The 13644-nt window shown below is 36.8% G+C and overlaps 1 protein-coding gene across 1 annotated transcript in view; it reads left to right on the top strand.

The window, feature by feature from the left end:
* LRP1B (low density lipoprotein receptor-related protein 1B) overlaps positions 1-13644 on the top strand; it is a 1806191-nt gene that overhangs the window by 806752 nt on the left and 985795 nt on the right. The window lies entirely within an intron of this gene.

Raw genomic sequence — 13644 nt, 5'->3', positions numbered from 1 at the left:
ATCCAACCATTCCATTCTAAAGGAGGTCAGTCCTGGGTGTTCACTGGAAGGACTGATGCTAAAGCTGAAACTCCAGTATTTTGGCCACCTCATGAGAAGAGTTGACTCATTGGAAAAGACTCTGATGCTGGGAGGGATTGCGGGCAGGAGGAGAAGGAGATGACAGAGGATGAGATGGCTGAATGGCATCACCGACTCGATGGACCTGAGTTTGAGTGAACTCTGGGAGTTGGTGATGGACAGGGAGGCCCAGCGTGCTGCAATTCATGGGGTCGCCAAGAGTTGGACATGACTGAGTGACTGAACTGAAATGAACTGAATGCATTTGAATACTCCCTTTTCATTTCTCCCACATTTGGAGGTACTACTGAATTTAATTCCTGTTGACTGTGTGATTTGATCTAAAAAAGACATCACAATGAAACTTTTCAAATATTGATAATAAATTAAATTTTCTGTTCCAAACAAAACATTCTCCATGGCTTTATGTTTGCATTCTGCCAGTTAAGTCACTCAGTCGTTTCCGACTCTGTGATCCTATGGAGTATACAGTCCATGGTATTCTCCAGGCCAGAATATTGGAGTTGGTAGCATTTCACTTCCCCAGGGAATCTTCCCAATGCAGGGATCGAACCCAGGTCTCCCACATTGCAGGTGGATTCTTTACCATTAGGCCACAATGGAAGCCCAAGAATACTGGAGTGGGTACCCTATCCCTTCCCCAGTGGATCTTCCTGACCCAGGAATTGAACCAGGGTCTCCTACATTGCAGGCAGATTCTTTACCCACTGAGCTATCAGGGAAGCCCTAATTGTAGACAAAAGAAGCAAATAACACACAGGCATACAAATAACAAACAAAACACAAACAATAATATTCATTATTCTAGTTATAAACTCTTAACACTGTCCTCTGAGTGTACAATATTACAATCCATATATTCCACTTTATATTTTCCTCCAAACTGTTACTCCTTCTAAACTATGTTATTCCACACTGTCCTTTCTCTTTTTAACTTTCTTTTTATTTTCCTTCAATATCATTCCCTCTTATTTCAGTGGGGAAAATTAATACATTACAAAGGATCCTTCATATGAAACTCTCTCCCATTGATCACATCTATAGGACCTAGAATATTCTGCTTTTCTTTCCTGTACACTGGAACATACTTGATGCATACCTGGTACACTGTCTATACTTCTATCTCAAGCCAGTTTCTTTCATTCTGCACTACTTTCCTTCTACTCTTGCCTATTTAAAAACAAGTTTCCCTCTTTTTATCCCATCATACTTTCTCTTTTATATATAATTTCCATAGGTTTTTAGCATGCAATAATCCCACCTCATATGTTAGCTATATATATATATATATATCTATATATATCTTGATGTCAATTACTGTTTTCTTTGCTTCACAGAAAAACTCATTACAAAAGTCTTCTCTCCTCTGAATCAATTCCTCTCATCTAGTTCTATCTTAAGCCACTTTAGTTATTCTTTCTCCCTTGCTTCTTCACCAACACCACTCTTACTAAGGTCAAATCAGTCAAATATGCTAAATTCAATCATCAATTTTTGTTTCATATCTTACTTGAACTCACATCATCATTTGTCACAGTTGATCAGTCTGTCCTTAAAAAGGTTTTTTCACTTCACATCAGGGATCCCACTCACTCCTGGTTCTGCTTCTACCTCACAAGCTTCACCTTCACAGCCTCCTGTATGTTCCTTCCTTGTATCATTGAACTGCAAACCTAGGAGCACCCCAGGCTCATCCTTCATTCACTTTTCTGTGTTTACATTCATTTCTTAGATGAACCCATCTAGTCTTGTGGCTTTAAATAGCATTTATACACAAATTCCTCCCAAATTGTATCTTCTACCTGACCTCTCCCTTCAACTTCAGACTTGAATATACAACTATCTGGACACATCCTCTTGGATGTCTTTTAGCCATAAAAACTTAGTAAATTTGAACTGCTCAGATATTGTAGTTTCTCACAATATTGAGTCAAAATCCTTGATTCCTCTCTCTCACATCTACATCCAATAAGTCAGCAAATCATGCCAGATACAACTTCAAAATAGTAAGAATCCAACTACTTACCACCATCACCTGCAACTCTCATTGAAGACATCATTCTCTTTTTACCTGCTTTTTGATTATAATAACCTCTAAATTTATCTCCTAAACTACACCCTTGTCCTGCTATTCTCATCATAAGAGTCAGAGTGATCACTTTTTTTTACAGAAGTATATTATTTGTGTTTAAGTTTTATTTCTCTGTTCAAAACCTTCCAATGGCTTTCCATTTCATCCAGAATGAAAGCTAAATTTCTTCAAATAGCCTATTAATCTCCACATTATCTGGCTCTGATAACTCTCCTTCTCTGTATTTATCAGATATTATTTCATATTCTACTACTCCACTTAAACTGTGTTGGAGACACGAACATATCGAGATTCTTGATTTGTAATTGATTATTGACTAAATCTGACTGATCTAACAATTCTAGCTTATCTACTATCGTCCAAATATAATTGGGTTATTTTAGTTTGCCCCCCAACAATTAACATTATCTGAGATCAGAAATACAATTGAAGGAATTATATGTACAGTTCTTTTATCATTTATTCTTACTTTCAATCTTTATTTCTTTATAATCAGAATTTGCAGTCAAATCTCCTTATTTATCAACACAAGCCATTCACATATCCAATATATATCATGATGGACTGAATAATTCTAAGTTCTCCCAACTCAAGGTACACAGTCAAATTTATCCAATGTTTAAAAAGTGACTATCGACAGCTTCATAACATTTTATTTAATTCTTTGTTAAAATATGAATTTCATTAGAGAAAATTAAAATGTCTCTCTTGGTGCAGTTTGAGATGCCTTTGAAGAATTCTAATCTGGCATAAAACAGAGCTAGACTTAAACTTATTTCTGCCATGATTTATCAAATCTATAAAATCTATAAAAAAGAAATGTAGAATATTGAAACCATTGAATAAAGACTTTTTACATGTGTATAGTGAATATTAAAAAAAAATCTAGCATTTGTCACAATTTTATTTAGTTGGTAACAGTAAAGAAAGCAACTTACAGCAAGAAAAATTCACTGCCTATAACTTTTATAATTAATTCAAATTTATACGTTCACAAAACTTTTAATTTATTTATGGACTGAGTTTCTCAGCACAAGAAAAAGAGTAGGCATTTCTGAATTTGTTCACTTGTTTTTCTTTTAACCAATATTTATAACTCTTCTAGTTAGATGAAGCAATCTTATTTTTGTTTTCACTATTTTTCTATCAACACTAAGCTGATGGATTATTCTTCTTGATAAGCTAACCACAAAGGATTGGGAGATTTTTCTAAACAAAGAATGATACATTAAAAAAAAAAAAAAAGAATGATACATATAGAGCAAATGAATCACTACTAACCATTGTAGGGCTGTTGGCCAAAATTTCTAATTGAATTATTTTCTGTTGACCTAGTATAAGGACCCTTAACATAGATCTCTAGCATTAGAAAAGGCACCAGCAGTTGATTTGACTTGGCACTTAATTTGTATCCTTGTCTTGAATTATTTCATAAAATATCCTGATTATAAGAATCTCACCTCTTTCCACTGTCATATTATTACAGACACTGTAGGTCCCTACATGTCCCTTTGCCATTGTCACTTCAAAGAGCAGTGGCCCAACTTTGAACCATCAGCACTTGTACTTTTTTGCCAGGTGTTTCCACTCAGAGCTCCAACTCCCTTGCTGCCTGGTGGTAGGTCAGACATGGCAGGGAATTAAGCCTTAAAGCTCTAACCTCAACCATAACAGAGGGGAGGTACTATATAAATATTCCAGCTCCCTTTCCATTTAATTGAGATAGCTCTGAGGTGTGTTTTTTATCCCAGTTTCTGAAGTTTCTTCAATAGGAGTCAACCCTAGTCACCTACATGGGAGCTGGCTTCACAGCACACTCCTCAGGGGCTACCTTCCTTTGCTTGTTCACATCTCCGTTCTCCTACTGGTGTTTTCCTTTCATTCCTTACTCCTGCCCTAATCCTTGCCCTAGGGTTTGTATCTGGGAAACCCAAAATAAGATACACCTACCAAAATGCATTGAAAAGATGCTAACACTGTGCACAGCTCAGAGTATTATACTACTATTATAATATTGGGAGGACAAGAAAACCTATATAGTTCCTATCAAATATAATCACATACTTACACCTTCCAGATTTTGAATCACTTACATGAAACACTTTGTTGTACTTTTTTTCAAACATTATGCAAAATGTCATATTAGGTTTTCAGTATTTAATTATTCTCAGTGAACTAGATTACAAAAGAATATATTAACTAAGTATTGGGATTACATGAGTTTTAGCCAGGTAGGAAAGGAGTGGAATTTGGTAGTGAAATGAAGAAGGCTAACACAGTGAGAAAGATATTCAGAGGGATTCAAATCACAGAAAACAATCCTATACATTGAGCCTCCAGAAATAGCAGCCCACTGTGCTCGAAGGATTGCTGTGAATATTGTTGCTGCTATTAGCCTTCAATTTGGACTATAATGGATTTTAGACTCTACAAGACTGCATCTGTTCCTAAGCATATCCACATGTTGAGAGAATATTGCCAGGTAGTCACTTAAAATATTGTGAAGTTTCATGTGACTCTATTTTCTCTGAAACTGTCTGTAAAATCACAGAAAAGCTTTATAAGACTGATAAAGATATAACGTGTGACTTTTGTTTGTTTGTTTTCTTTTTTAAGGTCTAGACAAATCCTTTTATCTTGTCTCAGAGGACTCTGCATTCAACTGGCTATGGCCCTTGGGTATTGTCTTCTAACATAAGATGTCAAGGCAAAGCATGACATCCCCAGTCATTTTGACATTGATTTTATAGGACCAATACGTTTATTTATTTATTTATTTTTACTTGCAACACCAGAGAGTTGCTTTCTCTGACAGTGCCTCAAACAAGTACTGAGACCATATTTCTGTTCACCTTACCCTTTCTAGCAGTACCTGTCATAGAGTCTCCAAAGAGTAGGCACTCAGTAATGCTGCCAACTGACAAAGGCAAAATGCCCGTAGTCTTCCTATGGCTTACGACCTCCTGAAAGAAATGTAAGTCACTTTCATTCCACGTAATACAAAACTGCCTATGAGCACTGATGGAAGAAAGGTTTGTAGCAGCTAAGTTTCAAGTGTATTTCTCTAGAAATCTCCTGGTCTGGAGCCCTCATTTCAAGAACATTTTTTAAAAATTGGCTTGTGAACAATATATTTTTCTTAAAATTTTATTTTCCCCTTTATTATTTAGGATGATTAAAAGCTTCTTCTTTGTGGAAATGAGAGCACTTCAGCAATTTCCACAGGATTGTATAAGGATTTCTGTTTGCACATGGAAAAACTCTAAGGCCCCACCCAAAGCCAAATTCCCTGCTCAATAGAATAAGCATGTGGAAAGAAAATGCCTTCTTCCCTCCTTGCTCCACCAGAAAGCAATTTGTTGGACTAAAAAGATAGCAGGACTTAGAAAACTAAGGTGTAAGTCTACCTCTTATCCACATTATGTACTTTTGGTCAAATTATTTTATCTCTTTGAATTTCGGTTTCCAAAGAATAATATCTGTCATCAAATACATGTTGCAAGGGTTAAAAATAAGGCATATGTGAGAGCATTTTCAGTGTCTTATCCATGATGGTAGCTCTGTGAATGGGACTGGTATGTGAAGTTCCATGGGCTCAAGTCCTCTGGACTTTGCACAACTTCTAGCTCATCCTGATCTTCCTGGCAGACACCTAGTCTCTCTTTATGTCATCATTCAAGCCTCACATTCTTAAGTTTTCCTGGAATCCCCCTGGCAGAGTTAAGCACCTTCATCTCCCTTTGAGAGCCCTGTTCATCTTGAGTCTCATTGTTTGTTTGCATCAATGATTTCCTACAGCTCTCTGAGCTCTTTGATAGCAGGAACTGTGTCTTTTTATCTATCTGGCTCTGGTTCATTATACATTGCTGTCCCCTAGTATGTACTATATGACTATCTGGTGGTTGAATGTACATCAAGCAGGTGAATAAAAATGACTAAAAATGTTTATAAACTGTACACCGAGATCATCATTCATCATTACATAGGTGGGATATGAACCCTTTTAGAAAGTCTAACTTGAATGGTGAAATTTTTCCTTCTATAGAATGTCTTGGTAGAATGGCCAAGTTGTCCCTTTTTGTTTGATTTTTGGTGTCTGATAAGCTGACTGGGGGATGGAAAGAAAGAGAGAACCAGAATGACTACAAGTCGGAAGTAATGAACATCACCCTATTCTATGTCCTGGGTACCAGCAGAATGCATGACACTGAATAAATGCTAAATAGTATTTTTAAATGAATTGGCATCAGTCTTCTTTGTGACTCTGAGTAAATGCTACATTATATTTTAAAATCAATAAACTTCAGTCTGTTTACAAGAACTGAGATTTTGGATGGAATAGTCTGGTTATTTTGGAGAAGGCAATGGCAACACACTCCAGAACTCCTGCCTGGAAAATCCCATGGAGGAAGGAGCCTGGTGGGTTGCAGTCCATGGGGTCGCGAAGAGTCAGACACGACTAAGCGACTTCACTTTCACTTTTCACTTTCATGCATTGGAGAAGGAAATGGCAACCCACTCCAGGTTCTTGCCTGGAGAATCCCAGGGACAGGGGAGCCTGGTGGGCTGCCGTCTATGGGGTCGCACAGAGTTGGACACGACTGAAGCGACTTAGCAGCAGCAACCGCAGCAGTCTGGTTATTTAGATGCTTTTTTTTTTTTTTTTAACATAATGTTTCTCTGAAATTCAGGTTGACAAATCTGCATTTCTGCCACCACAAGCCTGTATTTACCCTCAGTGGTATATAAGTGGTTGCTTATTTTCTGCAAACACTAATAATATCTTTAGACCACTTCAATAACTACCAGTAAGTCCCTTCTCATTTCCATACATACTATGTATCATTGGCAGCATCAGAGCCATCAGAGTGCAGAGCCAAGCAATCTTCTGTTGATTGATACTTTTGATAACACCCTGCTGTTTATTGAAAGAACTTTCATTGATTGACTGCTCCAGGTGTTTTCTGATGAAAAGATGGATTAAATAGGAGGGTTGGCTCATTGTTGGGTCCTTTTTATAGTGCTGGGTAATATGAAATCCTTATATGACCTACTTCTTATTTGTACAGACTTTTTCCTACTACTGCTTTTTTTTTTTCATTCTTAAAACAATTTCCCAAGTAGTTTAGTGATAAAGAAACTGCCAGTGTAGGAGCTGTAGGAGATACGGATTCAATCCCTGAGTTAGGAAGATCCTCTGGAGAAGGAAATGGCAACCTACTTCAGTATTCTTGCTTGGATAATCTCTTGGACAGAGGAGACTGGTAGGGTACAGTCCCTGGGGTCGCAAAGAGCCAGACACAACTGAGCATGCACATATATTTGGTTATAGATAAATATAGATTCATAAAATTATCTATATACATATAATACTATATAATAACCTTCAAATTTCCTTTTCTTATAAAAAGACCTGACTGAATTAGAGCAACACTAATGGCCTTTTTAAAAAAAGCTTAATTACCTATTTTAAAACCATATCACATTCTGAGGTACAAGGCATTAGGGCTTTGATGGTATGAATTGAGGGGGGAGGTACAAGATTCAGGCCATAAGAGGTTATATAAGGGATTATCACATTTTGGGGGAAGTACATGTAGAAGTGAAACATGATATCTGCAATTTATTTCAAATGGTATAGCAGGAAAAAAGTACTGCATGTCTATGTGTATGTATGTTTATTACCCACATTCACACAGACATACATATACATTTTCTTTCCACCTCTGTCTCTCTTTCCTCTCTCTTTCTCTCTACTTTCTAGCTCATCCTCCCTTCTCTCTAAGGACAACATTTTAACAATTGATGAATCTGCATAAAAAGGTAATCTTTTACCTTAAAATTTGAGAATTTTCAAAATAAGAATTGGAGGGGAACAAGAAATATAAGACATGATTCTATCCTGTAAGAATCTTACAATCTGGTTAAGAAAAGGAAGGGATACGTAGATGAGTCTCAAATAAAATGGTAAACGGTGAGATAATAGGTGCAGATTACACAAAGGAAAAGGAGGAAAAAGAATCTTTTATTCACTCTCCTCCTTTATCTGAGAACAGAGCTAATTACAGAGAAATTAAACTGCAACAACCAAATACGATAGTGTGGCAGAAATTTAGCATTTCTATGTGGTCATTACCAACATTTTCCATTTTATATATGTGATCAGTACACTAAGAGTACATCCTGAGAAACACTGGGCTGGAGGAAGCAGAAGTTGGAATCAAGATTGCTGGGAGAATATCAATAACCTCAGATATGCAGATGATACCACCCTTATGGCAGAAAGTGAAGAAGAATTAAACAGCCTCTTGATGAAAGTGAAAGAGGAGAGTGACAAAGTTGGCTTAAAGTTCAACATTCAGAAAACTAAGATCATGGCATCTGGGCCCTTCACTTCATGGCAAATAGATGGGGAAACAGTGGAAACAGTGGCTGACTGTATTTTTCTGGGCTCCAAAATCACTGCATATGGTGATTGCAGCCATGAAATTAAAAGACGCTAACTCCTTGGAAGGAAAGTTATGACCAACCTAGACAGCATATTAAAAAAGAGACATTACTTTGTCAACAAAAGTCCGTCTAGTCAAGGCTATGATTTTTCCAGTGGTCATGTATGAATGTGAGAGTTGGACTATAAAGAAAGCTGAGCACTGAAGAATTGATGCTTTTGAACTGTGGTGTTGGAGAAGACTCTTGAGAGTCCCTTGGACTTCAAGGAGATCCAACCAGTCCATCCTAAAGGAGATCAGTCCTGGGTGTTCATTGGAAGGACTGATGTTGAAGATGAAACTCCAATACTTTGGTGGCCACCTGATGCAAAGAGCTGACTCATTTGAAAAGACCCTGATGCTGGTAAAGATTGAGGGTAGGAGGACAAGGGGACGAAAGAGGATGAGATGGTTGGATGGCATCACCGACACAATGGACATGGGTTTTGGTGGACTCCAGGAGTTTTTGATGGACAGGGAGGCCTGGCGTGCTGCAGTTCATGGGGTTGCAAAGAGTTAGACACAACTGAGTGACTGAACTGAACTGAACACTAAAAACACTTTTATGTAAAGTTCCTTAACATTTTGCTTGTTCTGGTGCTCATTTGACATATTTAGGCTCTATATTAGATAATGGAAATGTCCATACTGGGTGAAACTTGCTGTTTGTGGACATCCCTATTTTAATCTTTAGCTTCTAATAATAATACTTAATTCTTTTGATGTTAAGAGATTTTTTTTGAATGGAGGACTTCCCTGGTGGCTTAGAGGGTAAAGCATCTGCCTGCAATGCAGGAGACCAGGTTTGATCCCTGTGTCAGGAAGATGCCTTGGAGAAGGAAATGGCATCCCACTCCAGTATTCTTGCCTGGAAAATCCCATGGACAGAGGAGCCTGGTAGGCTACAGTCCATGGGGCCCCAAAGATTCGGACACGACTGAGTGACTAGGAGAGACTAGGAGAGAGAGAGAATAATACTTAATTCTTTTGATGTTAAGAGATTTTTTTTAATGCCAGACATTCTAGTAAGAACGTCTCATTTTTTAATTGTTTGATCCTCAGAATAGGCACATAAAAATATTTTTTTCCTCCATCTTGCAGATGAGGTAATGGACCCATGGTAAGTTTAAATAACTTATTCACAACTAATAAGCAATAGAATCAGAATTTTAACTTAGTCTTTATTGTAAGCCCATTATTTAGTCAGGCTTGTTTACTGTAAGAACACAGACCCCTGAAAAAATGGTAACTAATGATGTTATTAATTATTAAATACAGAAATTCTCAAGAACATCCAAAACCCAAAGTTTAATAAGCATTCATAGAGACTAAAGCTGGATATGGATTTTGTTATCAGAACATTTTTTTCAGGATAATTTTCCTTCTTTCTCCCACTAACAATCCTGGTTTACAATCCCAAGAGAAATATATTTGATAAATTTTGGTTATTAGTTTATGTATAAGATATGTATTGGTTACTCTTGGGCCAACTCCTATTCTTGTGATTAAGGTGGTGATTAGGAAGGATTAGTGTGAGGTCACATAACATAAAGTATATCCATTTGCATCCATCCTCTATTGCAAGAACTATGGGAAGAAGATCACGATCAATTATGACTGTTAGAGTCTATTAAAACTCAGTGATTTTATAGGTTTTGTTCAGAGCTGTTTGTAAACTTTATCTTCACAATAAGAAGTACAATGATTGTGTTCTATTTCTACAAGAAATAGAACAAGTACTGTCTACCCTAGTACTACCCAGGCTCATGCTCAGTTGCTCAGTCGTGTCCATCTCTTTGTGACCTCAGAGACTGTAGCCTACCAGGCTCGTCTGCCCATGGGATTTCCCAGGCATGGATACTGGGAATCCAAATGGATTGCCATTTCCTCCTCCAGGGGATCTTACTGACCCAGAGTTTGAACGTGTATCTTCTGCATCTCCTGGCAGGTGGATTCTTTACCACTGAGCCATCAGGGTAGCCCAGTACTACCCATACTCTTATCACTGTTGTCACAACCAATCATGGATTATGTTAAAAATTTCACTGAGATTTACTGTAACTTTCCAGAAGCACTGTAACTAGAACTAATTATAGAATTCCACTTAAATTTTTCCATGCAAGAGTTATGTAGGAAGGGTAGTATTTTCCATTTTGTTTGTTTGTTTCTTTCTTTCTTTTTTTTTTTTTTTAATACTCAGATTATGCCCTGCCTGTTTGGGCCACTGCAGCATATTGGGTTGATGTCCTCAGAGAATCATCTGTTCTGATTGTAGTCTCAACAAACCATTTAGAATAAAGACAGGAATATGATAACACCTGTGTGAACCAATTGAATAATAAGAGTAGAGTCCAGCCTCCTGTCCAAAATAATTTATCTCTAAATGCATTATCTTAAGCTTGCTCATTTGAACATCCTATGACATTTTCCTGCCAAGCTCTAGGTTCTTGAGTTTTTCCTATAGTTTGTGCATAATGATTTAGTATTTCACTACTATTTTTAGTAAAAGCTTAGTATGATTTGCTAACTTGGAGATATTAATGTGGTGTTTCTCTCTTAACCATTTATCTCAAATGTAAAATAAGATTTATTCTGGAATGGATCCTATAGAGATTTTTCTTTTTTATGTTTCATCTGGAGAAGTTTTTATCTTTTTCCTTTGTCATTACTAAAACGGATCTTTATTCAGACACAAATGGTAAGTAGTTTTAAATATACAGTTTCACAAAATTCCTCATGAAAATCTTAACTCTATTATATCCATTGTTGACCTTTTATTTGAAAAATGGATTTATATTTTCTCAAAGAGTTCTCAACATTATGCAGTTTAGAGCTAGTTTCTGGCATATATGTGGGATTATGAGAACTTCATGGCAGATGGATGACCCTTCTTTGACTTTACCACCAGTACGTAGCACTGTGTTTGCACATTACTGAGGCTCCACAAGCATTTATTCCATTGAAGTTGTATTGTGCCTCTTAGCAGCATCTTAGTTTTTCTTCTGTAACCTAAATTTTTCTATTAATATTTGGATTCATTAGCTTATTTAGCATGGAAGTGAGGTTCATCAACTATACCTACCCTCCCCCCACCCATCGGAAATCAGAATTATTTGGCAAAAACTTATCCCTACAGCAAACTGACATGTATAACTTGAAAATCACATCTTAAATTACACTGTTTCCTATCATTATTCCCAAAACCTCAATTAAAAATAAATAGTATCACGTGAAATAAGAACTGTGGAACAGTGGAAAGAGAAAATCATGTTTCAGTTGAATTTCTTCTGTATACTGAACAACAGTATAGCTCATTTAATTCATCAAAATGCAGTCTTAATCAGGCATGATTTTTATATTTTCTCTGGTGAAGAAGCTGAGGCTTATAAGTTAAGTAACTTCCTCAGAATCAAATAGTTACTTGGATCAGAGTTGAAATTAATTGATCCTGGACAAATATTAGTTGGGTATTTTGGGGTGAAAATTCATACTTAATGATATTAGTCAGATACTTAAAAATTAGAAGTAATTTATATCTAATTGACTGTAGGCTTATTCCATAAAGATTATAGTCCTCGTTTTTTTTTCAACTTTTTAAAAAATTGAAATATAGTTAATTTACAATGTTGTGTTAGTTTCAAATGTACAGCAAAATAATTCAGTTATAGATCTATATTCTTTTTCAGATTCATTATAAGGTAATTATAATATATTGAATAAAGTTTCCTGTGCTATATAGTAGGTCTGTATTGTTTATTTTATACATATAGTATATATATATAATAGAATATATATATGTTAATCCCAAATTTCTTATTTCTTCCTCTGTCCCCCAACTATCCCCTTTGCTAACCATAAATCTGTTTTCTAGGCCTGTGAGTATATTTCTGTTTTGTAAGTAATCCTTGCTTTTAAATTGCTTATAATCTAGTATTGGATTTTAAATACCTTGGGGAGTATATTTCATGATAAGTGAGATTATCTTTCACAAAGTTTGATAATATTTTCACAAAATTAATTTACCTAAACTCATTGCATTAACTTTAACCAGTTAACTTTCATAGTGATTATACTCAAATGAGCATTTATGTGCACACTGGTATAGGTTCTAACAGAAATGGAGAAATTTGTCTTTAGAAAGCTTCTCAGTACTCTTGATTAAAAGAGAGGGAAGGAAGAGAGGAAGAAGGGAAGGGAAGACAGAAAAAAAAAAAACCCTCAGATTATGGGATTTTAGAGCATTAGTCTTTGCATGGTTACATAACATGGTCACATTAAAAAAAGTTTGTGAAGAAAGTGAAGAGGAACTCAAAAGCCTCTTGATGAAAGTGAAAGTGGAGAGTGACAAAGTTGGCTTAAAGCTCAGCATTCAGAAAACTAAGATCATGGCATCTGGTCCCATCACTTCATGGCAAATAGACGGGTAAACAGTGGAAACAGTGTCAGACTTTATTTTGGGGGGCTCCAAAATCACTGCAGATGGTGATTGCCGCCATGAAGTTAAAAGACGTTTACTCCTTGGAAGGAAAGTTATGACCAACCTAGACAGCATATTAAAACACAGAGACATTACTTTGCCAACAAAGGTCCGCCTAGTCAAGGATATGATTTTTCCAGTGGTCGTGTATGGATATGGGAGAAGGCGATGGCACCCCACTCCAGTACTCTTGCCTGGAAAATCCCAGGGACGGGGGAGCCTGGTAGGCTACCGTCTATGGGGTCGCACGGATTCGGACATGACTGAAGTGACTTAGCAGCAGCAGCAGCAGCAGCATGTATGGATGTGAGAGTTGGACTGTAAAGAAAGCTGAGCACCGAAGAATTGATGCTTTTGAACTGTGGTGTTGGAGAAGACTCTTGAGAGTCCCTTGGACTGCAAGGAGATCCAACCAGTCCATTCTAAAGGAGATCAGTCCTGGTTGTTCTTTGGAAGGACTGATGCTAAAGCTGAAACTCCAGTACTTTGGCCACCTCGTGCAAAGA

This window comes from Bison bison, unplaced genomic scaffold (assembly GCF_000754665.1).
Source record: "Bison bison bison isolate TAMUID 2011002044 unplaced genomic scaffold, Bison_UMD1.0 scf7180017864330, whole genome shotgun sequence".
Lineage (NCBI taxonomy): Eukaryota > Metazoa > Chordata > Mammalia > Artiodactyla > Bovidae > Bison > Bison bison.
Note: the sequence above shows the minus strand (reverse complement) of the source record. Positions and strands in the feature narration are given on the sequence as shown.